General features: G+C 36.1%; 2 pseudogenes; both read right to left on the reverse strand.

Moving 5' to 3' along the window:
* Positions 1 to 1335: 1335 nt before the first annotated feature.
* On the reverse strand, positions 1336 to 12838 carry LOC113278704 (annotated as a pseudogene).
* A 10038-nt stretch (positions 12839 to 22876) lies between these two features.
* Positions 22877 to 26009, reverse strand: part of LOC113280952 — a 4691-nt pseudogene continuing 1558 nt past the window's right edge.

A 26009-nucleotide genomic window follows, 5' to 3' on the forward strand; every position in this document is an offset into this window, starting at 1 on the left:
GGACCTAAAGGTCACTAAGGGTTCACTAGTTCATGCTTTTTCACTTTGGTGAAAGATACCTATAGTCTCACCATGTGAGAACTAAATATGAAAGCTCTCAATACTATTATGATTTATGCAATCCATAGTATGACTCTGGGGTCAACACACTTTTGTGTGAGGGAGAGGACATAGAAATGACTAGTATGATTTCAACACTTGCACGATGATTCTGTTTGGATCGTGAGGTTGGGATGTTGACTTACCAAGATCTATCTGTGTTTTCATGTTTTATTGAGTTTTCATTCACGTGGGGGATTGTTGGAAAACGATTAATAAAAAAATAATTTTTTAAAGTTTTAATAAAAAATTATAATTTATTGTGTTCTTTTGTGAATGAAACTTTTTAGTCCCACATTGTGGAGTTTCCAATTTTTAATAGTTTTAAGAAACTATATAAACTTTTTAGTCCCACATCGATGAGTTTTTCTTCTTAAGTTGTATTTGTCAATTATATAAACAAATTCACTATTTTTGTAAAATCTATGGGAAAGGGGTTGCTCTATATTTAGATGGACCCCCAAGGGAAAAAAAATATTTTATATCGTTTTTTCAAGCGTTTGAGATTTTCCTTTATGGTTTTTTTCGGAGTTGCCAAGCTCAAGTTGAGCATCTACTACATATGCTAGTAGTAGGTGTATTAGGGTGTTTTATCCTGGAGATATCCGTCCTGTGAGGGCTATAGCATCACTCTTGAGTGTAGCCGGGTGCTAATGTCTTAAGGGCAACGTGTTGAACACGTGACTCACTCTGTTTTTCCAAAATTTTGCCTTGTTGCTGTTGCGGAGATATGGGAGCTCATTCGTTTCATCAAATCGATCACTTCCATTATAAAGGAGCTAAGTATCAATAACTTTTGCTTATTTGATTTTTCCTTGTTTTTGATTATTACACCCAACAGTCATTTGTAGCAATTCTTTCACATTTTGTCTCGTTTGTTTTCCTTGTCATTTTTTGTTCTAATTGTATTTCGTTACGAGTATACATGGAACTGCACTGTGAGGAACGCTATTTTATTGAGAAAAAAAGTGCTAATTGCGGAAGCCACGAAATATAAAATTTGTCTTGTAACTTTGTTACTGTTGCTTACAAGAGTGTTGGGCACCCGCGATGTGCTTGCAGAACAATTTTTTAAAATTAAATAAAGAACTAAAGACAGTTTTAAATAAAATAGAATAGTAAAGACAAGTGAAATAAAATTCGTTACTAGCAAAGACGCGCGATGTGACTGCGTTCCGTAATACTTATTTTTTTGATTGGGTTAAGCAGATGGAGGAGGGGAAGGTAATGCAGATTTTATGGCGATACTGTCTGAACGATGGTGAGTGCCATCAGGAAAATGGCCGCAAGAACGGAAAGAACGGCCCACGGGCTTCTGAAGTAGGTATGAATGAGGTTAGCACGCCATTCGTTCTACTTCTTCTTGCAGTAGTCGCTCACCTCCTTGGACAGCTCGTTCAACAGCTTTGCAACTTCCTTGTCACTCCCAAGGGCATTCTTTAGTATTCGTTTAGTTTTTTTTTTTTTGATTAGAAGAGAAGATTTATTAGAGTAAGAAGAATTTACAAAGAGTTCCACAAGAAGTAGAAAACAAAAACAAAAAATTAGACAAAGATAGCATGCCAATTGTTTTGAACTGTGCTAGAAAAATTTAAATGGACTCTTCTTCCTGCCACACTTGCCCAAGATAAAATCAAAGATCTCACTTCCATTCCCAGATCATCGTCTGTTTTGAAAGTATCATTCTGCTCAAAGATGCGCTTGTTACTCTCCGTCCATATTCCTTTAGAGTGGAGGAGACTAACATCCTTGGCCGATGATTCTATCCATGAAGAAGATGTAAGTTGTAGCCTCACTTCCTTCTCCTACACGGAACTTTTCGTAGGCCATCAGGTTTAGAAAACACAAAATTGATTAAAAAGGCCGAAATCAATAATTCATGGGTGAAGCAGACTTGTACATTTTGATACTGTTTATATGGACATGAATAAAAAAAATATTGTTCAATTATCCATTTTGGATATTTCACCCAGGAAAAAAAATAAAATAAATCTTGTTCTACCTAAAATATCCCTTAAACTAAGATATTTTTCTCTTAACTATTTTGGATGTGCACGACATAGTTTCCACTCCCCAAACTTCGGCTCTATTAACCACCGCGTACTACTCATTTCCTTTATGTGGCATCGACTTTCTCTGCTCAAGTACAAAATAGAGCAAAACAATCAGTATTCTACAATTTCCATTTTGGTATTTGGTGGATGGTAAAGAACAAATAAATTTCAACAAAAATGACATTCCCTAAAATTACCATCATACTGAATTATAGGTATGGAACCAAATGAAGGTAAATGACATAAAGTCTGATTATGACACAAATCCAAAACTTCCAAATTCTTAAACATCAATGACATGAATACCAAACATGAACTAATTTAAACAAGATGAAACCAGTTTTATCTTAGTTAAAAATGGGTGAAACCAATGATAGACACATTTTTGTGTCTAATTTGTCCCGATTCTATCCAGAGTCAGGTGTTAAAGGAACCCATACTCTGGATAGGGGCGCCCCTTTCTTCTTCACGTTTCAAAAATGTTTTTTTTGGCGGGAAAGCATGTTACAGCTCACTGGAAGATTTTTGGTTCGAACTTGGATCTGTTCTAGGGAGATTTAATGGCATATTTGTGTTGGAATGGACACTAGTTGACTAAACAGGTTTGATACATGCGTTTTTATCGATCGAAATAGGATGGATAATCTGGACTGAGTACAACAGAGAGAAGAGAAGTTATCGGGTTTTAGTTGGATTCTGGTAGATTACGTGAGGATTTCACGCTGGATTTTGGATGCATCTAGTCGTGTTCGAGTCCTGAGAGAGTTTGGTGACAATTGAATAGCTAACATAGACGTGTAAAGAATCATAAGAGAGATATTCTCTTAACTGCATGGAGAAAAAAAAGAATTATTCTCGGATTTACTCGAGATATTTGGAGTCTGATAGCTATAAATAGGTTGGGTCGAGTCATAAGAAGGGGGAGAAAAACGGAGGAGAATTTTCAGAGAGTTTAGAGAACCACAGAGCCGAAGGAATCAAGTTGCAGGAAGCTCCAGTTCTACTGCGTTGCTGCTGAAGAACACGAAGAACGGACCTTCAAGGACAGTCGTTCTTCAACAGTAAGAACGACAATCACAAGAGGGTCTTAGAACAACAACGACAAAAATCTATTAGAGGCAAAATATTAGAATCTCTTTAAAAGAAAGAATTGCATGAATATTAATTAGAGTTTATCACTTAATTGGTCAATGGTGGAATCCAAGTCTCAGTGTTTTTTCTTTATAATTTTGAAACAACTTTATTTGAGTATTCTAGTTAATTTAAATCTAAAAATTGTTTTCTTCATAAGTCTGAAAAGAAACATTTTACCACTATCACTACAACCACTTTTAAAAATCCATCAATTTTTGCCGCCACCGACGCGGATTTGTGCTTAGGTAGCATTTTTAGATTTATTTTTTTATTTTTATTTGTTCTTCTTTACGTTTTTGGGTTTTTGTCTTTTCCTTTCAGATTTTGGAAGTTGGAGCGAAAGAAAATTTTGCCAAAGTTTTTGGTGAATACTTAAAGACTTGGAGTAAAAGGCAGAGCGAAAGGAGCGAAAGATGAAGATTTTTTTTATTATTTTATAAAAAAAAAGACATTTTTTTTTTGTATTTTTTTTTCAGACTTTCCTTTTCATTTGCACTTTATTTTTGGACTTTGGACTTTAAACTTTGAGACACTATTTTTAAACCCTACGGAAAGGGTAGTTTAAATATAAACTGTGTGCAGGGAAGGACGACGATTACGAAATCGCCTCGGCCTCTCGGATTCGTAGATGACATAGGATTCGTGGCCCGAGTCGACTACATCGGTTCTTCGCCCGTCTGGTACGGGAGGTAAGTCTTTCGAAACACCCGCGAATCCCCTGCAAGCGGGTTTACTGTCTGCCTTAAGGTGATTATTTGTTGAGGACTGAACCGACTGTTTTTAATTTCCTAGTAAAGGGCAAGGCCTGGACAATACAAGATAAGGGTTCGGATTTCATCACCGTTCTCTTCTTTCCCGCCTTAGGAAAACAAAACCTAACGCGAACCCAAGCTTAAAATTTGATTAGAACAAGATCGATAGGGTAACGAGCTTGGTAGGAAAGTCGTTCAAAAGATATTGTTTACTCTATTAAGCACACTTTAAAGTTCATGATGGTTGATATAAGTTGAAACGTGCCGCCTTGTAATGCCGGTGAGACCTTGGGTATCAAAGATCCATTGAGCTTCCCTCGTCTTTGTTTCACTTACATTAGCTCGGATTGATTCCAGAGGGGTGTGATCAAATTGTAACGAATTCCCTTTCGAAGGAATAGAAGCTGGTCTAGAAACAATCTAAGTGGAGCCATCATGCTTTTTGTTTTCTAGAAATATTTAGGTTTGCTTTGGTGGAGTCAGCCTGCTATGTGTTTGTTAGAACAACCTTCCTTGTTAAGATTTTTATTCTTTTTTTTTTTTTGTTTTTTTTAGTGTATGCCCGATCTTATTAGAGCACGGGCTTGGAAAAGAGACACTCTAGGTCGATTGATTAGTGAAAAACCTAGTAGTTCTTCTTGTGTAAGTGGGGAGATCGAAGATTCTTCTTTTGAGAGCCCTGTTTTTGGAAACTTCAATTTTGAGAACCTGTCTTTGAGTGAGGAAAGTACACCTAGTACTTCAGCTGTGCCAGCAATGGCAACTTTGAAAGATTATATGTTTCCAACTAGGACCAACCGACCCTCGTGCATTAAATTTCCTGCCACTACGGCAAATTATGAGTTAAAACCTAGTACTATTCAGATGGTCCCTATATTTCTAGGAAAAGACGATGAAAACCCTTATTTTCATGTTAGAGACTTTGAGGAAATTTGCGGAACGATTAAGATTAAAGACCTTAGTGATGAAATCCTAGAACTTAGGATGTTTTCTTTTTCCTTAAGAGATAAGGCTAAGTCATGGTTGTATAACCTACCGTCTGAATCGAAATAAACTTGGGATGAACTTGTTGTTGCGTTATACATGAAATTTTACCCTAAGCATAGAATTGCATCTGTTAGGAAGAAAATTAGTTCTAGTATGTAACAGGAAGGAGAATCTCTCTATGGGTTTTTAGAGAGATTCAATGATCTCTTGTCAGAATGTCCTCACCATGGGTTTGATAAAATAAAACTAGTAGGGATTCTTCATGATGGTTTAGACTATTCGACCAAAGACATGGTCGAATCTTTGTGTGCTGGCGGGTTCACGAATAAAATTGTTGAAGATGCATATACCTTACTAGAAGATGCATATACCTTATTAGAAGATGTAGCTGAAAAATCCCAACAGTGGAAGTCTAGTGTTGAACCCCCTAAAAGACTCTTCGTCAATAGGAGTAGCACTAATGTGGTAGATACTAGCTTTGGGTCAGATGATAAGTTTGCTACTTTGTCTAGAAGGTTAAAAGCTTTGGAATTGAACCAGTCTAAACATAGGTCTCTTGTGGAACCTGATGATAGGAATAGAGCCTCTCAAGTCTCTAGTTGTGGAATAAAACCCAATAATTCTTTTTGGGAAGGTCAAGTTAGTGAGGAGCAAGCCCATGTTATCTGTAACAACTCTAAGTTTGAAAATCATCAGAAGTTTGACCCGTACTCAGAAACCTACAACCCTGGTTGGAGAAATCATCCTAATTTCTCTTGGTCTAAAGGCCAAAGTCAAGGCCAGTCTAGTAATTCTCAGCCTCCCCCAGGTTTTGGTTTTAATAACTCTTCAGGTCAAACCCAGTTTCAGAACACTTCCGAGAAAAAGATCTCTACCTTAGAAGAAACTCTCACTATGTTAGCAAAGAACCATGACATGCTATCAAAAAACCACCTTAGATTTCAACAAGAAACTAGGCAGGATTTGAAGAATAATTCCCACAGTCTTGCCAAATTAGAACTTCAAGTAGGACAAATAGCTAAGTTTATAAGTGAGAGGGAAGATGGAAGGTTCCCTAGACATACTGATCCTAACCCCAAAGGAGAGGAATCGTACAATCATGTGAATGCTGTCACAACCCTTAGGAGTGGAAATAAAGTTGACAACAAAGTTTCCATGCATGATAGTGAACATGTTGTAGTTCACCCTTATGAGCCAGAGAATGAAGAGACTGATAGAGTCCCTAAAGAGACCAATGAGGGTCCTATTGAGCCCGTCTTTGTCCCCAGATCCCCATTTCCCCAGCTATTAGTACTAACGAAAAGTGAATCCAACTTTAATGACATAATAGAGGTTTTAAAGAAAGTTACTATAAACCTTCCGTTACTAGAAGCTATTAGGAAACTACCGGCTTATGCCAAGTTCCTCAAGGATATGTGTACGCGAAATCAAAAGCTTAGTGTCCCTAAAATACCTTTTTAGTTAGTCATGTAAGTTTGATTATTCAGAACACCACAACTCCTAAGTATAAATACCCAGGTACACCTACCATTGCTTGCACGGTAGGAAAATACCGGGTAGAAAGAGCTCTACTTGACTTAGGAGCCAGTGTGAATTTACTACCATACCATTTGTACTTAAAGCTAGGACTTGGTGAATTGAAAACTACCAAGATAACACTTCAGTTAGCTGATAGGTCTGTCAAAATTCCTCGTGGTGTGATAGAGGATGTTCTTATTGAGGTCGACAAGTTTATTTATCATGTGGATTTCGTTTTCCTAGATACCCAACCTGTCCCTGACCCAGAGAACCAGATACCTGTGGTTTTAGGTCGCCCATTTTTAGCTACGTCCAATGCAATCATAAACTGTCGAAATGGTATCATGAATCTATCTTTGGTAATATGACTATTGAGCTGAATATTTTTAATGTAAACAAGATACATTCTGAGCGAGATGAATCGAGCGTAGAAGAGGTGAACATGATAGGAACCCTAGTTCAAGAGTCATTACCAAACATCGTATCGGAAGATCCGTCAGAGAGTTGCTTATCCCAGTTTAGCCTGGATTTCGACATTGATAGTAACATTGAACAATTAAATGCACCGTTGGATTCTATTCCTATGTTATATATTGATATATGGAAAGATAGGTTCGAACCATTACTAGCTTCTGAGTCTACCTTAATACCTTGTTTAAAAGAGCCTCCTGAGTTAGAGCCTAATTATACATTTTTAGGCCCACCCGAGTCTTTTCCTGTGATTATAGCTTCCGATTTGTATAGTGATCAGGAGAGTAGGCCAGAGACCGTGCTTCAAGAAAATAAGGAAGCTTTAGAGTGGACCATAGAAAATATGAAGCAAACTAAGGATGAACCCCATGATTATAACTTAGAGAAAGCAATTGACCTTTTTCAAAAACCCAATGGTCTATAAATTAGGAATATTTTGACTAGTCTATGTAGAGGCACCCAAAATTCTAAGTTTGGGGGTAGAGAACTAGAAGAATCTCTTGAGTATTTTAAGGAGTGGGAAGATCCGGAAATTCAAGCAATTATTAGAGGTTTGTCTGAGGGTAGTGAAAACCCTAAGTTTGGGGGTAGTGATGATTCTTGTGATCGTCAAGTATCCCTAATTCGAGTCCCTAACTTGGGACTCGAGCCTTTTGCATCTGACATATTACTAGAGTCTATTCAGACTACGCAACCCGATCCTCCTGATACTGTCCAGGAGGTAACCCAGGTATTAGAGACCCATTTTTCGGATGAATCTAGTTATCAAGACACACATATGAAGCTCAATTATGCACCCAAGATAAACCCAGTTGTCTTGACAGAAACCTTGGATGAGGACGTGCTTCTTCTTTTCATTTTTCTAAACCAGTGCAGTTGTCTCATACTTGCGTTAGCTTTATTTGGTCTTATGGACCCACAATTATTTCGACTATTGGTATACGACTTTGGAAGGTGGCAATTCTTTTAGAGGTATTTGATGTCTAGCTAATGACTATAAATTTAGCATTTACTGGGAGGCTCCCGCACTCCAGTGGTAACAGTTTCTCCTTGTTCATGCTTTTAATTTCATCTTTAGAACATTGAGGACAATGTTAGATTTAAGTTTGGGGGTATGGGAGAAACTTTTTAGTTGCAATAAATAAACTCTGGAGCGTAGAAATTTATTCCTATTAAGAATGGCACTAACCAATCTAAGTGGATGGAAGCATTTTGGTTTTAGGAGTTAAGGAACCAATCTGACTAGATGGAAACATCTAAAGAGTCTATTCATAAAAGCACAGAGCTCAGGTGTTAGAAATAACATGATATTTTCGCCATATCTCGTTGATTCCTTTTCACTTCTATTTTTATTTTTTTCATTTTAAACTATGTTTCTCTAAGTTATTAGGTGGGGCATACGATTCAAGTTGTTACCACTGCTAGGGTGAAATAGAGTGATTGAGTTACTTTTTATAAAAAAAAAGACAAGACCAATCAGACCAATCAGAATAAATATTAATACTTGGATAGCAATATGTGTGTATTCTCCCTGTCTCCGTCGCCTAAACAAGCGTGGAACGCAGGATCCACGAGAATTACCTTGTAATCTACTGACAAGAATCATGCGCTTGGATCCACAAGATCTAATCATGTTGTTAGTTCTTAAACAAATAAATAAATGTGCGTTCAATAAATCAACCGCTGGTTCCCTTGTATATGCCAGACGAGTTGATATAGAATTAGGATTATCGACCACAGGTTCCCTTGTATATGCCAGTTGTGTTGATATTAGTCAGACCAGTATTTCAGTCATTTAGGATAGGTTCATTTTGGCAGTGGCCTTCAGACAGATATGAGAAACACCGTTCACCTAGTCAACATCAAAACCATCTATGTTTTTCTATATCCATCTCTTAATCTATCCATGTGATTTGTTGACTCTGGATATTGATGCCCATAGTGAAACTATGTTAGTAGAGCTCTGTCACTTATATATGAATTTTAGTATACTTGAGTTCAAACTCGTGTACAACAATTGGAATTTCGCATCAGGGTACTTCCTCCAATAATCAATAAGTATGCCAACCAAGGAGGTTCTTTAGTACTTTCCAAGGTTCTGCGTAGATAGCTAGGGTCTGGAGTAAAGATTTTGTGGGTATATCTCTGGTAAGCCCTACCGAGACTATAACTCGGCCACTAGGTCCACCTAGGGGCTTAAAGGCTTATTGCATACGCTAAATGCAATCGACGATGCCGGCGACAGTGAGTTAGGATTTTATTTTGTAGTTTTGATTTGCTCGGGACTAGCAAATAACAAGTTTGGGGGTATTTGATAGACACATTTTTGTGTCTAATTTGTCCCGATTCTATATATTGATAGTGCTGATTTTTGTACTTATTATGGTAGTTTATGTGTGTGTAGGTATTTTTGGCCAATAAATATTTTTGGGAAACTGCTCGAAAAGTTGCTAAAGGCACCCGGAGGAAGCGATTTTGGCACCCGTGTTTTGGATAAGGGTCACCCTAGGGCACCTCAAGTCAGATGCTAAAGGAACCCCTACTCTGGATAGGGGCGCCCCTTTCTTCTTCACGTTTCAAATTTTTTTTTTTGGCGGGAAAGCATGTTACAACTCACTGGCATACTTTTGGTTCGAACTTGGAGCTGTTCTAGAGAGATTTAATGGCATATTTGTGTTGGAATGTACACTAGTTGACTAAACAGGGTTGATACATACGTTTTTATCGATCAAAATGGGCTGGATAATCCGGACTGAGTACAACAGAGAGAAGAGAAGTTATCGGGTTTTAGTTGGATTCTGGTAGATTACGTGAGGATTTCACGCTGGATTTTGGATGCATCTAGTCGTGTTCGAGTCCTGAGAAAGTTTGGTGACAATTGAATAGCTAACAAAGACGCGTAAAGAATCATAAGAGAGATATTCTCTTAACTGCATGGAGAAAAAAAAGAATTATTCTCGGATTTACTCGAGATATTTGGAGTCTGATAGCTATAAATAGGTTGGGTCGAGTCATAAGAAGGGGGAGAAAAACAGAGGAGAATTTTCAGAGAGTTTAGAGAACCACAGAGCCGAAGGAATCAAGTTGCAGGAAGCTCCAGTTCTACTGCGTTGCTGCTGAAGAACACGAAGAACGGACCTTCAAGGACAGTCGTTCTTCAACAGTAAGAACGACAATCACAAGAGGGTCTTAGAACAACAACGACAGAAGCACTTCATTTGTATCGTTTATCTGTGACACTTTCTGTGAGTCTTAAACTCACTGTTTTAACACTTTTTCATCTTTTAATCAACTTTTGGGCTATAACTATGTATCTTGAGCAAATGATTAATATGAGGAGCTAAACCCCTTAGCCGAGGCAACGGAGGAAGCCATTGTTCCATGAAAAGCGGTATAATTTTATTTTAATTATTTATTACAATTATTTTACATAATTATGTGCATAGAACTTAAAAAAATAATTGATTTTTATTGAGCTGTCGTGAATTTTTTTGATGGAGCATGCTTGGTTTTCAAACTGTTGATGTTTCATGCTTTGTGATTACAACTATTACTTCAAAAATCTATTAGAGGCAAAATATTAGAATCGCTTTAAAAGAAAGAATTGCATGAATATTAATTAGAGTTTATCACTTAATTGGTCAATGATGGAATCCAAGTCTCAGTGCTTTTTCTTTATAATTTTGAAACAACTTTATTTGAGTATTCTAGTTAATTCAAATCTAAAAATTGTTTTCTTCACAAGTCTGAAAAGAAGCTTTTTATCGCTATCACTACAATCACTTTTAAAAATCCATCACCAAATTCAACCCAATATAAAACAAGATGAAACCAATTTTATCCTAGTATAAAAATTGGATGAAACTAAATTTAATCCAATCTAAAACAACAAGATGTACAAACCATTCATCTAGTAGCAATAAATGATGAAACCAGGCTCATCCTGTGGAAATTCAAGATGAAACCAGTTTCACCCAGTAAAACATAAGATGTACAAAAAACTCAACTAGTAGAAACAGATGATGAAACCAGGCTCATCCTGTGGAAACACAAGATGAAACCAGTTTCATCCAGTAAAACATAAGATGTACAACAAACTCAACTAGTAACAACAGATGATGAACCAGGCTCATCCTGTGGAAACACAAGATGAAAGAAGTTAATTTCATCCAGTAATAATACAAGATATATGAAACATTCATCCAAATGCATCAAAAAAATTTAGGGCTTTTATCAAAATTGGGTTTAGGAAACTTACCCATCTTGTGAAATTGATAGAAAACATAATCTAATTTCTTTAATTAGCTTCAATCAATCTGAGAAATTAACCTCAATTTAATTATGGTATTTTCAAAAATAAATAAATATATTGGTGTCGTTTTCAACGATGGTGTTGCTGGAATTTGTAGTGGTCGGGATAATGAAGGAATAGGATGATGTTGTTGGTGGTGGTGGTGTCTGTGATGGCGAATTTGTTGTTTGTGGTGGTGGAGATGATATGTTGTTGGTTTTTATGGCGGTGGTGTTGATGATGTTGTGGTTGGTGTTTGTGATTGTGGAGAACGAGATGCTGATGGAGGTGGAGATGCTAATATTGATCATGGTGGTGTTGGGTTTTCTGTTGATGAAGATGGTGGAGGAAAAAAGAGAGTAAAAAGATAAGAAGACGATGTGTTCAATGTTAAAGAAACTAGTGGGTACAATTGTCTAAACTGAAACGACGTGGCATCCGTCCATTTCATCCAAACCAAATTGTTACACGTCCATTTCAACCGAAAAATATATGCTTTTTGGTCAAATAACCCATTCACTATTTAGAAAAGTGGATTCAGTAGTGTCAGCCACCACAATCTCCGGGAGTCGCAGGACTCCACCGCGAAAGGAGATACTCGTCAGATTCGTAGTATTGCTAGTCTTAAAACGTATTCCAGCCTCGTAAAGCTCCCATGCTGAACGGATGATATCAAAACTATTTTCAGCGGAATCATCTCTACAGTAACTATGTGTTTGATGAAGTACTTTGTGTCGTGGCTGGCGAACAAGGTTCTTCATGTATACGTCTACTACATGTAGACATTTTCCCAAGCTACGGGTGAGCGTATTTTGGGTACAGAACTAACTACGATCTTGTTTAGGGACTCCTCCTCCTTTTATCGGTGAGTAAGTACTTAAAATCAACTAGAGATTACAACTGAATACAAGAAGAATCATAAATATTGTAATGAAGATAATACCTTCCGCTTGCCGCCATTTTCAACAACAAGTAAAGTGTCCAAAAGGAGCATTGAGAGTTGGTTTGGAGCATGAGCATATCTCTCCTTACGTAAGGCATTATGTTTAGTTTACCATGGGAACTAAAGATTGGGTCATTGGAAGCATATTCATCATTGGTCTCTTTGGCAGTTCGTAAAATTTCAAGCATGAAACAGGCATCCAACATCATGAGCTGCAAGAATTGGTCAGTGTAGTTGTCGTATTGATCTCGGTGGTCATCACTTGCTTCATCAAGCCAATCATAAGAATCAACGAGGTGCTTACCAACCCGATGAAGAGAGTGCAAGTAAGCCTCAATGGAATTTTAGATCTCTTGAGAAAATGGAGTAGTGCTCTATGCTTGTGTTCTTCCATCTGTTTCAAGTGACTATCTCCATGGTGGTAGGGACCAAAAGACATTGCTTGCGGCTTGTAAGCTTTCTGGTTCAGATCTTTGACGCATGCTGATATCCGGTAAATGTATATCTTTTTCCATTGATCTACCTCATTCGATTTATATATCTTATCTAGTTTTTCTTTCGCATCAATCACCCACTTACTATTGCGCATGTTGTTACCGTTTTCATGATGCTGCTGACCTCAGACATTGATATCGAGGACGACATGTTCAGGGATCAGAGTTCAGGGTTGAAATGATAAGAACAATGATTTTATTGTTAACGATTACATGCAATGGATAATCTGGCAATATCTAGTAGCTTTATTATATAGCGGCGAAAATTATTGATTTATTCGTACATGTTTTCTCTTTTAGGTAGTTCGTACATGTTATTCGATACTTGTAGTGACATTCGTAGCAAAGGCCTGCCAATAATTCAATAATCTTGAACTTGAGTCCTCTTACAGCCGCCTCTTTAATATGATCACATTCTAATTAAGGGAGTCTTAAATCATTCAAAGTGCTTATTATTTTTTCTTTCTTTTCCTTTTAAAACTTGAAAATGAAACTTAAAGATAGAGTTGACAGAATAGAATTCTTCAGTGCAGGTTAAGGACTGAAGTGGTGAAGGAAAACAGGCTGGCACAGGCTGTCATTCACATGTATACTGCACATGTTTATGTCGATCGTAGTTTCTGTAATAAACCTTAAATATTTTCATGTACTATGTCTGTAATTCTTGTAATGAATCTGAGTGTAATTATTGTTCTTGATAATCACCATTAGCACAATGTTGTTATGGTATCAGACATGTTAGGGTTCGCTTTAATCAGCTTTCATACCTTTTCCGATCCTGTTCTTCTCAACAAAAACTTCAATCTGTTGTTGAATCAACTCTATCTTGATCGTTTTTCAGCGATTTCATGTGTGCTGATTGGTGATTTTGTACAATATTCATCTCTGTTGCGTTTCTTGTTATCTTTCTCAGATTCAGCCATTTTTTGGATCTAATCTGAAGCAATCTTTACTCTTTGTCACTACGATGTGATCTTTGTTTCGTTATTCTCAAAATTTTAAACAATTTTGTTGTTGTTCTTCTTTCTTGAATCTCAGATCTGTTTATGATTCAAGAATTTGGTTTTACTTCATCAATGGAGAATCCTACTGCTTCTTCTTTTTCAAAGGTTCCACTAAATCAAATCAATACCTTTGTTCATCCCAAAATAAAAGAGGACAATTACTACACATGGAGAAATTTAATGAATCAACGCTACAAATTGCAGAAATTTCTTAATGAAACACATCCTTGTCTTTTCAATATACTTCTCCGAGGAATGAAGCTAACGCTATTGAGAATCCTAGTTACACAGACTGGATTGAAGAGGACTCTACAATCATTATATGGATAAACTCAACTATTTGTGATGATCACATTGCATACTTCTCCAATTCTATATCATCCTATCAGCTTTGGAAGAATATTGAGGATTGTTTTCAAGAGCATCATCTGCTCACTCTATTCAGTTGCGTACTGAGGTGTTTTCACTTACTCAAGGTGACAAATCCATTCCTATGTTATCTGATCAATTGGCTGCTGCTGGTGAAATTGTGTCTGATAGAGAATTAGTTGTTATTACTCTTAAGGCTTTAAATTCAGACTACATTCCTTTTTCCACTTCTATGAGATACTGAAATCCACCCATCACTAATATTGAGTTGCACAATAATCTTCTTAGTGAAGAATCTATAGTCGGTGAGAGACTTACTGCTAAAGCTATTCTAGCTAACAACAACTTTAGGGGTTCTTTTAGAGGTTCTTCTAGTAGAGGTCATTTCAGAGGAAGATATTCCAGTGGTGGTAGGTTTCCAAGTGGGGGAAGATATCCAAATCATGCAATTTTTTCAAGACCATCTTGTGGAAGAGGTACTACTACTAGTGAAGCAATACCTTATCAGATATGTCTATTTGATTCTCACCTTGCTCTTAACAGTCAGATATGCTTGCTGAAGCATGTATTTTTGATAAAGATGAGTAGATAGTAGACAATAGTGCCAATAGTCATATTACAGCTGATACTGCATTGTTACAAGAAGTTACACCATATGATGGTACTGAAATCATTAACATAACCAATAGAGAAGGTATGCCTATAACTCACACAGGACACTCTAGTAGAACTGTCAATGATCATTCCTTTAGCTTAAATGATATTCTTCTTGTTCCTCAAGTTGCTCATAATCTTTTATCAGCTCATAAATTTACTTCTGATAATAATTATTCTCTAACTCTTGATCTCATGGTTTCTCTGTGAAGGATCAGACCTCTGGGAAGATTATCTTCCAAGGTCCACACAAAAATGGACTCTATCCCATCAACTTTTAATCATCTCATCATGCCTATTCCTCCACAATAAGTGACATTGCTCTTCTACATAGAATATTTGGTCATCCATCTTTTCAAACCCTTCAAAAACTTTGCAGATTATTGAATCTAGTAAATGTTTCTAATAAATATTTTTTTATATGTAAGCTATGTAGATCACAAAAATAACCATTTCAACTTTCTACTTCACAACCTCTTGAGTTGTGACATATGGATCTTTGGGGGTCCTTATCATGTTGCATCTGTATCTGACAGCTTGTATTATGAAAATATTGTATTAATCTTGAACCTAGAAGAAAACTCTGTATTTTTCTTGGTTACAGTCTACATCATAAGGGTTATAGGTGCTTAGAACCAATCTCTGGAACAATCTATTTCTCTAGACATGTTTCATTCAATGAAACTTCTTTTCCTTATCCAACCATTGTTTCAAATGTGTCTGCTTCTACTGAACCATTATCTTTTTCATTGCCCGATGAACTGCCACCAAATACATCTCTTATTCTTGTTACAAATAATCATTGCATGACTACTAGAGGTAAAAATGACATTTACACTCCTAAGTCTTACTTTGATCCTAAGCATCCACTTCCAACATCTTTGATGTGTCATGTTCCAAAGAGTATATGTGTTTCCAACAAAGAGGAGGTATGCATATTATCTTTAGTTTCAGAGTATAATGCACTCATGAAATCAGGTACATGGTCTCTAGTTCCACCTGATTCAGCTCAAAACCTCATTGGTTGCAAATGGGTCTCCAGAATCAAGTATAATGCATAAGTAACTATTGACAAACATAAGTAAAGACTGGTTGCTAAGGGTTTTCATCAGCAACAAGGTTTGGATTTGTATGGGACCTTTAGTCCCGTTACTAAACCTGCTATACTTTCTATGACAATTCAATTTAATTGGAAATGCATCAACTTGATGTAAGCAATGCCTTTCTTCATGGAGAATTGCAAGAGGAAGTTTATATATCTCAGCCTCCGGGTTTTGTAAATCCATCTAAACCATATAATGTTTGCTTACTTCATAAAGATATATATGGACTTAAGCAAGCTCCAAAAACTTGGTATGACAAGCTGAGCTCTGCATTAAAAGCTCTGGATTTTGTTAATTCTGTGGCTGATCCATCTTTATTTGTGCATAAACAAGGTTCTCAACACTCAGTGTCTTTGGTGTATGTTGATGATATCTTACTAACTGGGTATAATGCTTCCTTTCTTCAACGTGTTGTTACTCAGTTACAAGCAAAATTTCCTTTAAAAGATTTATGTGATATGCATTACTAATTTCTTGGCCTGGAAGTTACCAAAAATTCAGATTCTTTGTATCTTACTCAGACCAAATATGCAGTTGATCTACTTCATAAGCATGATATAGATGGTGCTAAACCATGTCAGACACCCATTTCTACAAAAAACAAACTGAGTGTTCATTATGGTGTTCTTCTAGAAAATCCAACTGAATACAGAAGTCTTGTAGGTGCACTGCAGTATATTACTTAGACTAGGCCTGATATATCTTTTGCAGTTAATCAAGTTTGTCAGTTCATGCAGCATCCTAGAACTAACCATCTCCAATATGCTAAAATAATTCTGCTAGAACTGAGCATCTCAAAGGTACATTGGGTTTTGGTCTTCATTTTACTAAAGGTGCCTCATTTCTTTTAGGCTTCTCAGATGCAGATTGGGCTGGTAATGTTGATGATCTAATATCTACAGGAGGGTACTGATTTTTTTTTAATATTGTTTCTTGGTATTTTAAAAATCAAACTACAGTTGCCAGATCAAGCACACGGGCTGAATATAGGACCTTAGCTCACAGTGCCGCTGAAATGGTTTGGATCTGCTATATTCTGAATGACTTGCACTTTTCAATCTATGGTATTCTTAAACTTGGATGTGACAATATCAGTTTTATCTCTCTAGATTCAAATACATTTCTACACTCCAAAATGAAGCATGTTCATCTGGATTATCACTTTATAAGAGAGCTTGTTCAGTCCAAGTCTCTTGATGTTTACTATGTACATATATTGGATCAGGTGGATGATATTTTTTGAAAAGACGAAGGTACCCAAATATACCTCAATCTAAAACTTTTCCGCCTATAAGTCATTTCTTCGAAAGTGATTGTCTATAGACTGAGTCGAGATAATACAACTAATCGGTTCACACTTCCTGTGATCGTCTATAGATACAAGATCAAGACAATACAACAACGAAATACGATTACTTGATAATAAATTCGGACTTAACCACACTATAGGATTTCTATCAAGTAATTAGGAATTAACGTTTATGTAATTTACTTTAAATTATAATTGCGGAAAATAAAAGTAAATGACACAACAAGATTTTGCTAACAAGGAAACCGCAAATGCAGAAAAACCCCGGGACCTAGTCCAGAATTGAATACTCTCAGAATTAAGACGCTATACAAAATCTAAACCAACTTCGTATAGTTGAGACCAATCAACTGAACCTATAGTTCACCTAGTTCCCTTAGTATCTCTGCGCCTCCAACTTGTAATAAGTCACGCACTTGGACCAATTCATTCCAAACATTAAAGGCTCTTATGTTTATTCCATAAACTCCTTTCCCGGGTTCTAGATCAATCTATTCAACAACTACCAAAGTAATTATTTAGACTATGCAATCAATAATAGGATCTATCAAGATGATTCAATCCAATCTATCAAGAGATAAATCGATTATAGTTGGATCCTAACCGATCAAGTTTTGTGTACACTAAAGATTATAAACTCAAATAAGAAATCTTCTTTGTTTTCAAATCTTCTTTAATCTTCAATCAACACCCGCACACAACACAACTTGAATCTCTTGTAATCAATCACATACAAAACGGAGTCTATTAATGTTAGATTATCAGAAGACGTCTTTAGATCTTCAAACAGTTCTAAATATCCTCGTCGAAACTTCGATCTAGTTTGAGTAAATCTTGTATCAGAAGAGAAGATTCTCAAGTATAAACAAACTAGGTGCAATCAAAGTTCAACAATCGTTAGTCAATTAAATCAATCAAAAATTAATAATAAACCGCGATTATCTAGTTTCCCACCAATGGTACTCGTAGAGCTTCTCAATCCCAAAGAAGTCTTTAAACTGAGTGGTCATAAGAGATTTCGCCTAATTAGAGTACTTTCCTCTCTGAATAGGCGGCAGTAACAACACAACTAGATAGTTTTGCTGGCTCTGAGGATTAGTTTGCTTGAAATGCAAACTTAAGTATTTATAGACAAAGGAAGTTTGGGAACCAAGGAATTCCCAAAACCGAATTATTCTCAAGATATGCAATAAATTCCCAAATCGGTTTTCATAATTCCTGGAAATGCTTTGTCTAAATATCTACCTAAATCTCACTAGAAAATCTCCAATTAGTAAATACACATTACCAATTTTTATTTTCCATAGATATGTATTTATTTTTCGGTAATTAAAAACATATAAAAAACTAAAAACCTTAATTAAAAGATTCTCAATTTGTTTCAGTTTGGTATTTTCCTTTAGTTATAAGGAATATATTTGACCAATAAAATGTAAGAATTACTGCATGTGTTCAAAGTATATCGTCATCTTTTCTTTGTAAATCCTTTTTCATATTTACAATCTTGCAACCGATTTGCGACACTTCCAAAACGAGTTTAGAACTGGTTCATCTGATTTCCAAGAACTATATATTATTGATCAATATCAATTATCAAATCACAAATCATGGGTTTACGGTTCTGCCAAAAACAAGTTTCGATTCCACCTCCATGTGGCTACTAGGATCGGTTAGAATAGTTTCCAAAAATTTGTTAACTAAGTACCAGGATCGGTTACCACGTTCTATGGTAATTACTTGTGATCGGTTGCACAAGTCATATGATCCGTTACACCAATTACTAAGACTTGTTAACCTACTACAATGATCGATTGCACCTTCTTGTGATCGGTCACACCAACTTACTAAGATCGGATACCTAATGACTAGGATCGGTCACACCAATTACATATCATACCATCTCAGGTGATTACTTAAGATTAGTTTCACTAATAAAAGTTATACCAATACATAAGTCAGGCACTATGAGTAGTTTTACCAAGATACATAATGAATTATGAACGGTTATACTAATCACACATATTGGTAATCCAAAGATTTGCAATGAATAACAATACCAATAAGCCTAGCGATTTCCCTTTCGATTCACAAAATAAGTTTATGAATGTACTTCCTTTAAACGAATGTTAACATTGTTTCCTAGGATGAAATCTTCACCTTTACCCATACATAATCACAATAACATTCATATGATTATGTTGATGTCTTATATACGAAGTTCAAAAGATAGATGTTATACTTTGTATTATAATTCCTTAATACTATGTCTAAATAGAGTACAATCATTCATAGCTTCGCAGTTATGCTTTCAATATAACACGACTTGAAAGATACGTTAGGAATGAAGCAGTTCAAGTCAAAATATTACTAACCTCAAGAGGAAGGATGATGTTGTCGATGTAGCTCTTTACTTCTCACATTATTCTAGTCTTTGAGTAATACTTGTATGTCTCATATCCTAATAACTTTCTAGTTTAACCTATACGAAGTTGACTCCTAAAATTCTAGAAAATATGTTATTTATTAAATCTACATTCTCTCTCTTCCTGTTTTCAGATCTAGTTTTTTTTCTATCTATTTCTTTTTTCTTTTTCTTTTCTGCTATTGTTTTTTTTCTTCGATGAAGACGACGGTGATTTGGTATGTTGTTGTTGTTGAAAGAAGACGATGGAAATGATGTTTTTGATGAAGACGCTGGAGATGATGTTTTTGATGAAGACGATGGTATTGTTGTTGAAATAGGATGATGGAGATGATGTTTGTTGATATTTCAGATATACTTTCTCTTCTTGTTTTTCTTTCTTTTTTTGATAAAGATGATGATGTTGAAGTTGAAGAAGATGACGAAGATATTGTTGTTTGTTTATGATGTTGTTGTTGTCAAAAAAGATGAAGATTGAAACGAAAATGATGAAGACGATTGATGTTGTTGTTGTTAATGAAGATTTGATGTTGTTGTTGTTGTTGTTAATGATGCTACTGCAGTTCATTACAGAAAATAACTCTGTTTTCTTAGGTTTTATATGGAGTTCAATTCTGGAATGAACTCTGTTTTTTTTAGGTTTTTATATGGAGTTCATTCCTGGAATGAACTCCGATTTTTTTAGGTTTTTATAGAACACGCGATTGGGGGATATCAAAACTCATTGGGGGATATAATGTGCTTCCCCCAACTAATAGTGTCTGCTAAGGGGTGTTTTTCAGGGGCGAAAATACTAAAATACCCTTCCCTCAAAATAAATATAAAAATGTAAAATCAAAAAACAAAATCATATCCCCATTTCTATCTTCACTGCTGGCATTCTCGTTAGTCATATATAGGTATTAATGTATTGAAAGTTTACATTTTTCATTGAATCCGCCATTGTTACGCCTGAAAAACTCAGTGCCGGCATGGTGAAAGTATGAATACCATGGCGGTTTGGTCTCTGCCGGCATGGTATTCATACTTTTACCATGCCGATACACAATATCTCCCAATTTTTGAAATTGTAAGTACACTACCAGCACAAAAAGTTCATTGTCGAGCATGCGGGTAGTGGTGCCGGCATGGTCGATTCCCAAGTGAACCGTGCCGGTTTGAGGACAAAAACATACAGGAAAAATCTGTCTGAAATAGCAAGTTTTGGCATGGCATTCATCCTAAAAACTACGCCAGCAATCAGTACCGGCAAGGTATTCATCCTACAAATTATGCCGACACTCAGTAACCGACATGGTATTCATACTTTCACCATGCCGATACATAATATCACCCAATTTTGAAATTGTAAGTACACTACCAGCACAAAAAGTTCATTCTCAAGCATGCCGGTAGTGGTGCCAGCATGGTCGATTCCCAAGTGAACCGTCCCGCTTTGAGGACAAAAACATACAGAAAAAATCTGTCTAAAATAGCAAGTTCCGGCATGGTATTCATCCTAAAAACTATGCAGACACTCAGTAACGACATGGTATTCATCCTAAAAACCATGCCGACACTCAGTATTGACATGGTCGATTCCAAGTGAACCGTGCCGGTTTGAGGACAAAAACATAGAGAAAAAATCTGTCTGAAGTAGCAAGTTTCGGCATGGTATTCATCCTAAAAACTATGCCGACACTCAGTATCGTCATGGTATTCATCCTAAAAACCATGCCGTCACTCAGTACCGACATGGTATTCATCCTAAAATCTGTGCCGGCACTCAGCAATTTCAGCTGCAACAATGGTGGATTCAAAGAATTTTTTTTTGATTTTCAACATATTGGTGCACCTTTACCGGAGTATTGGGAGTGCTTGTACAATCATCCTCCATTTTTACCAGAAAAAGTTCCCTTTCAATTTTTTTCCCTCCTACTCTCACCTCACTCACCCAAATACAAATAAAAATATACACTAATCATTTATCAAATAATATTATGATTTTACTAACTATAATTACGCACTAATCCTGATTAATGAGGGGTATATTAGGTATTAGGTAAAATACTAAGATAAGGGGTGACCCTGATTTGATATTTGAATCCAGTTTTTGTCTTTTTCCTCGATCCCCCAATTAGTTTTGATATCCTCCAATCGCCCTTTCTTTTTATGGAGTTCATTCAAGAAATGAACTCTCTTTTTTTAGGTTTTTATATGGAGTTCATTTCTGGAATGAACTCTGGTTTATATGTTTTCTGAAAAATTAAGTAGAAATTAACAGGATTTCATTTTGATGAATGAACTGCTACAAGAACATAAGTAAAAATTAACACAGAAGGCTAATTTTATCTGTTTTATATTTTTAAATTATTATGTACCAAACAATAAAGGCGTATTCCCAAAGGACTAACAGACATGGGACCACCTAAAAAGGGACCAAACGATATTTTTCATGGTAGAAATAGCTTTTCGATGTTTAGAAGACTTTTACAGCATGTTTCATGTCACTTCATGTATTGTTTTTTGACTTGTGAAAATACAAAATTTAAAATTTAGTTTGGATATACAGTTGCATAATGACTCTTAGAAGCAAAAATGTTAACTTTTTCTGAAGCAAAAATATTTTATTTCTGACTTCTGATTTTAACTCTTGTTGGTAGTTTGTTACTTCTCTTCACAAATTACTCTTGTTTAGTAACTTTTAGTTGTATTTCGATCTTTGATCTTGATGTCTTTGTAGTTCATGTAATCTCTATTTTATCATGAATGAAAATTTATGGGTTAAATATAAAGAAAAATTAGAAGCAACAAAAAATAAAGAGCAATAAAATAAATAGTTTTGCAGGATCATTTTGCAACTGCACTTGGGAAAGGAAAGAAAAAAAAGATCTCTCGCGTTCACTTTATTTGCTGAAAAGATTTCTTACCTTTTGGCTTTTTCTAGTTTGCGTTCACTTTATTCGCTGGGCATGTAAATCTGAGTGGATTTTCGGGGACCATGCCAAAAGAGAGTCACCCTTAGCAAACCAAGCTATCCCATATCGTCTCACTTTTCCCTCGATAATCCTGATTTTGTTGTTTGGGTTTAAATTTTGATCATTGTCTAACGCAGCCTTTGAAAGGAAGCAGCAGTGCTACTGCAGCTATAAGCAAAGAAATGGTGACAGAAATGGAGACAGATGCCATGGGTCTTGCATCAGGTCTAGTCCCCACTATCAAAAGATGTTGCTAGCCGCATAGCAATAATGCAACCTATGAAGATTGAGTTTCTCTACAAAGCATTTAAGCAGTAAAATGCAAACACGTAACTAATGTCTTATACAGCTGTTCTATCAAAACAAAAAAAAAGTCATCTAACTTGGTATCTGACTCGAATGTACAGATGCAAAGTTTGGAGAACGAATGCTAAAGTGAATTCATGAAATTGGCAGTGGATAATCAAAATAAATGATGATATTGCCTCTTTAATATTAAGATAATCCATACATATTTTCAGGGAGCCTTGGCAACTTTTGAACTAAACTATTCTATTACTTGACTAGTAAGATTTAGTTGACTCGGAGGCAACCCAAAGGGAAACCCTACTTACTCCTCGTCCTGACGAATTTGGGTCTTGAAGCTTTTTTCTCCAGCTTTTCCCTTTTCTTCCTAGTTTTCTCGTCTTCCGGGACTCCCTGTACATATAAAGGTGCCACAAAACCATTGTAATTAAAATAGGCCTACTACGAACACATAGTAACAGACGATGTAACAAAAACTTACCTCTGAATCATGAGATAAAAATCCTTTCGCAAGACCAGAAAGTTTGTATGCAGCAAAGGCTGGAATCTGGCAAAAACAGAAAGCCAGAAAGGAAATGCCAATTAATTACTACCTATCTGTTGTTGGTATGCTGGCTTGGTTTTGAGTTTTGACTCCCAACAGAGATTCAACTGATACAAAACCCTCCTAGAGAGTAAATCGTGATCACAAGCTTTAAAAACCAGGGAATACCACCAAGAAATAATTGTTCAAGTCGATCTCTCGAACTTCAAAACAAATTCCATTTGGTCCTCCAAAGCTAATGTTTCTCAAGCTCGAGGAACCTGGATTTCCCAAGGCACACTGCGGTGAGGTAACAGTACATGGTCTCCTCATGGCAACACGGTGACAAGATCCCTTCTTGACACTAATGAAACCTCTGTAACAGTACTCAAATTGTGCATCATGCCAAGTAGTGTACTCCAAGTTGATCAACTTATAGTGTCCTAACTTCTATGTAGACGATCTGATTCTAACACTTGAAGGATGTTTATTAGAAAAAGTTAGGTGCTTATATCTTACCACCAGGTATGTGTACCAGAAATTTGCCGGAGAGGATTGACATTACTTGCACAAAGCTTGTTATATAGATGACATCGTGTAGATAACTGCAACAACACATCAATATTGGTCATGTACAACTAGATGTTACTATTAGGTTGAAGCAATGTACAAATCATATATTTGTATATTCGACCAAAACTTGAATTATGAGCGAAGTAACTCAGTAAACTTTCTAAAAGACATTTTCGGGAAGTCATTCATTGAGGTGTTTTTCATATATGAAGAGGCAAGAAATTAGCAAATTATTTCAAATATTGGTGAGTTTGCTACCAATTTCTAGGGACCACAGCTTCACAAAATGGACAAGACCCTTCTAGAATTTCTGACAAACCCATTTTTAAGTTTAGCACTAATAAAAACTCAAGAAATTTATGCTGCTTCATGTAGCGGGATAGAGAAAAAGAAGAAGAAGTCCCCTAACATAGAGATAAAGCTAGAAACATGTATGTTGCAACCACAATAAAATCCCTATTAAGTATAAACCAATAAGGGTGGGTCTGCTAATCATTTGATACACATACTCTAATTTCCACTTTAATTTTCCGCCAGTGTCTCTTCCCAAAATTCAGTAGAGGTCATAAATCGTAATGTCTTCCTCATACCTAATGTTTTCAGGATTCTTTCATTCTTACGTGAAAAAGGTAAATAGAGAAACAGGTATGGTTACATGATCTTGCAGTAGAACATTTGAGAACATAAAGCCATGAAACCAGGGAAGGCATACCTGCAAATTCCACCAGTGCTCATATCATAACCCCCATCTAGTAGCTCTCCATCGTCATCATAAGATGGTTCCGCCATTTGGGCAAGTTGCTTGTACGAAAGGGCATAAGCCGCTGATGTTACAAGGAGGCCAACGAAATGTTTCCAGGATACTGAAGAATGAAAGATGAGCGACCTTACTATGACATAAATAACCTGCACATTAAGAGTTTGGACTTCACAAAATTAACAATTTGATCTCTACTTACCTTCAGAAGGAATTTAAAAGTTGAAGGTTCAATCAATTATTGGAGGCTTATTCCCCGTTTTAACTAGAACAGTGTCATGCAGGATTCAAGGACAGAATATCCACTTCTTTAATCATGCAAATGGCATGGTTTAACAACTCAGATTTATCCATTAATGGTAATTTCAAATATAACGCTCACCCTCATATGATACTCAGACTAACATATAAAGTCAAGAATCTCAAGATGCGCAGTTGAGATGTCCTTGCCTAACACATTTAACAAGACTGTAATCCTACTAACAAGGATCTTTTGGGTCCACATCCTACCCAAAGATGACCAATTCAAACAACGAAAACAAAAATCCAAGAGCAACTGAACCACTTATCCATGGTCACCACCACATTCACCAATCTACAGGCGAAAAACGTGCTTGCACACGCGGACATGCACACACACAGACAAACATATATGCATGTACAGTAATGTAAGATATAGATAACAGCTAACAATTGACTAGTTGTTCCAACTGTAAGTCTCCATCTTCAGTACAAATATATCCAATAAAATTCAAATTGTTTGCGGTTGGGAAAAAAACTTGGTCGACTAGAGTAGCAAAGTGCAACAAGATGAAACTACTCATGATAAAAAGAAGATAATGTGACACACGTATAATTACTCCCCACCAATAAGATTTGAACGGTTCATCAGCATCTTAAATGCGATGAACATGTTTTCTCCTTTACTTATAACATAAATAAGGTTTCCCCTATTCAAACATCAAGATGGGACCTTCACGCATGATACTCAAGAATTGGTTGATGATTCTAAATCATATACGAGAAGGTTTCCATACTCATTGTTGGAAAATCTTTGACCATATCCAACTAGAGTAATGTTTTGTATTATTTAGATGTAAACAACAATCAGTATGGTGAGTTTCTTCTTTTTGCTTATGTCAATTTTTGGCCTGTTTTATTATAAGAAAGTACTACTTTGGTTCAGTAAGGTGGGTTGGACTAGAAACACTATGCTAGCTCAAAGGACTACTCCTCTTCCAGACTTTACAGGGTCCCCTGTAGAAATTTAATACAGAACGCCCCACCCC

Source organism: Papaver somniferum, chromosome 5, assembly GCF_003573695.1.
Source record: "Papaver somniferum cultivar HN1 chromosome 5, ASM357369v1, whole genome shotgun sequence".
Taxonomy (NCBI): domain Eukaryota; kingdom Viridiplantae; phylum Streptophyta; class Magnoliopsida; order Ranunculales; family Papaveraceae; genus Papaver; species Papaver somniferum.